Here is a 3,253-nt window from a genome sequence, read left to right on the forward strand (position 1 = left end):
CGTGTAGATTGGGACAGTCAAGTCATGCAAAGATGAATGGAATGGGTGAAACAAGTTATCAAGTATCAGGTCATCCCATAAGTTCTGTCCAATTTTACCTTTCTTAAAATTAAATGAAATTTAATAGTATTTTAGAATGTCTAATGGAATTAAAGATTATTTTTATGCATTTGTGTACATTTAAGCCAATTAAATATTATTTTACAGAATAATAGAATTAAAATTTCTTTGATTAAAACCCTTTCTAACATGGAAGTATCCAAAGAGCATTTGAGGCACATAATGCTTTATGAGTACAAGAAAGGAAACTCTTCATACACACGAACCCAAAACATACACTCAGTTTATGGGAAAGAATGCTTGAATGAAAGAACTTGCAGAAGATAGTTTGCAAAATTCAGAAGTGAAGATTTCAGCCTTGAAGATGAAGATCGGACAAGTTGACGTTCCATCCTAAATTGTTTTCCTCATTAGCAATACAGATCTTGCATCTTATGAGACCTCTTGCTCCCTTGTTTCTAGCGCATACAGTCTATCGACGTTGCTTTTAGAGTGCAGTTCCTTGGTCGTAGTCATCACACTTCCCTGGTTTTGCTATCCATTCTTTCAATCTCGTTCTTTGTCTAACAACACCTGCGATGTATTCATTTCCCTGATCTTGTTCTTTCCACTGTGTCTACTCTCCATAATTTGGTTCTCCTGGGCTATTCTCGCCTAAAGATTTCCTTCATCTTACACTCCTTAATTTTGTAATAACCAAAATACCCAAATTCTTATAGCCATCTACCTCAACATCCTTAATTCTTTCGCCGTTGGACAATTCTACACCACCAGATGGCAATACTTTACCTTATTTATGATAAGCATACCAGATCATCATCATCATCATTATTAAATATAATAGTTTCCAGTAGTGATTAGAAGAACGTCTTAGCGTTGGTACATTTCAGACAATAACATATAAACTTCCAAATGTTATTTCTTTCTTTCTATCGTTTTGTTAGTCTAGAAAAAAGTTGCACTAGATTACTTTAAGCAGGTCCTGGGAACTACGATGGTGGAATTATATAAGAAGGTTAATGTTTGAATTTGCTTGACATGTAATTTTATGTTAGAAGGAAAGCTTATAAGAGACAGTAGAATTGACAGAGAAGTGAAGCTCTCGGAGAGAAATATTGATCTAAGGATGGGAGATATTCATAGGTGAATGTATAGGTGTTCAAGAAATGTAGGAAGAGAATAATTTGAGTTCGAGTGAATGTATGTTTGAGAGAGTGTTGCAAAGAGCAAGCACTAGTAATACTGGTTTACGAAATTTGGCACAAGGCCAGCAATTTGGGGAGAAGAGTTAAGTTGATTACATTAACCCTAGTGTTCAATTGGTATTTATTTTATGGACTCAGGAAGTATGAAAGGCAAAGTCAACCTCAGCGGGATTTGAACTCAGAACGTAAAGACGGACGAAATGCCGCTCAGCATTTTGCCTGGCATGCTAACGATTCTGCCAGCTAACCGCCTTCAGGTTCTAATAATATTAGACCAGAACTAATTAGCGAACTACCGAGCTTTATTAGTGGACGATAAATGGGGATAATGGATTGTTGATATTGTTATTGGTTGTATTGTTGTTGTTCGTGCTGCTGCCGTTACTGTTGTTATTGCTGTTGATGCAGCTGTTTAGCCCCCGGCCAAACCTGTTGATTGTCAGTCAAATGAATAGATGTAGTCCATTGTTCTATGACAATGTTGTAGTGGTTGTTGCCGTTACTGCAAAAGTATTTGTTGTGCTGTTGAGTAGCCTAAGTAAATTACATTTGGAATAGATCTACAACACAGAAGTAGTTAGCCAAACGAAGTATTCATTTAGCATTTCGAAGTTTATGCCTTAAAACACATAGTCTTCATTTAGGAAAGGAATTTGCTGCAAGAGATTTGACTGTTTTATTAAGCAGGTTAAGTAAATACATAGAAGTACCCTCGCTGCTGGCTCGAGAAGTTTCCTCAAATCAGGTGATTGGGGGTTCGGCTATCAGATGGATAATGTTTATTCACTTTTCTTTCTTTTCTTTTCTTTTTGAAAATGAGTTCCCATTTGGAATGACGCATTTCTTTATTATGCACTGAATATATTGGTGCCTTTCCTAATTATCACATTTGTTGTGTTATTAATATGATGGCAAGACTTCTGTAAGACATCATATTTGGTAATTGGGAAGATTGTTTTACTGTATATGAAACTGATTCTGAATGATTTACTGAAAGAGATTGAAGTTCCTATTATATTTCTGATAGAGAATGCTTAGAAACGAGAAGAGGTATATGGTTTTGTTTCGTTTAACAAATGGATGAACATACACATATATAAATTTTAGTATACACACACACACACACACACACACACACACACACACACACACACACACACACACACACACACATACACACACACATATGCACACACACACACACACACACACACACACACACACTCACACACACGTACACACACACAGATAAACATATATAAATATTATGTTAGAGTGTATTTACTCTTTGCCGTTCCTCTCATTTTATTCTTTTATTTCATCCACTCCCATCTTTCTCTGCTTATTTTATTTACCTTTGTCTACCAGTCCCTTTCTCTATCTTTCTCCCTTACCATCTTGCCACAATTATAACCATCCTCCTCTTCCTCCTCCTTTCAAACTTTTTTTTATACCTACATTTATCTTTCTCATTCCCTTCCTCTTCTTGTATTTCTAAAATACCCTATCCAAATATTTCCTTCAATCCTAATTAAAACGATATTTACACAAAGTTTAAGTACAGAACCGATGCACAGACGCTCTTATACCAGAGCCCACACCTTCGATTCGAAGACAACACTGCAGTTATGTAAAATTTCAGTTTAAGTGTAGAATCCTCAATATTGATGCTTACTCAACAATTTCTCATATTTTTCAAAAAAAGAAAAACAAAAAAGACTAAAAGACAATTTTAATATCAAGAAACTTTTTTTCTAATATTTCTTATGTCTTCTTCTAATGATTTTGTTTTCTGCATATATTTTTTGATACGCTGTTTATTAAAAAAATTTTATTAACGATAATAGATAGCTATATTATTTTTCTTAAGTATAAATATATGTATATATGTATGGAGCTATGTGAGTATATATGTTGATTTATGTGCGGGTGTGTATATATATATATATATATGTTATATATATATATATATATATATATATATATAT

The 3,253-nt window shown here is 34.1% G+C and overlaps 1 long non-coding RNA gene across 2 annotated transcripts in view; it reads right to left on the bottom strand.

The window, feature by feature from the left end:
* Window positions 1-3,253, bottom strand: part of LOC106872428 (uncharacterized) — a 58,863-nt gene that overhangs the window by 43,503 nt on the left and 12,107 nt on the right. Inside the window, exon 3 of one of the 2 annotated variants that reach the window (XR_001409773.2) lies at window positions 1,866-2,255. The exons of the other annotated variant lie outside the window; for it this stretch is intronic. This is a non-coding gene — a long non-coding RNA (uncharacterized LOC106872428). Of the gene's footprint in view, window positions 1-1,865; window positions 2,256-3,253 lie in introns of those variants that run through there. 2 annotated transcript variants of the gene reach the window in all.

The sequence above is a fragment of the Octopus bimaculoides genome, chromosome 3 (genome assembly GCF_001194135.2).
Source record: "Octopus bimaculoides isolate UCB-OBI-ISO-001 chromosome 3, ASM119413v2, whole genome shotgun sequence".
In the NCBI taxonomy this organism is placed as follows: Eukaryota; Metazoa; Mollusca; class Cephalopoda; order Octopoda; family Octopodidae; genus Octopus; species Octopus bimaculoides.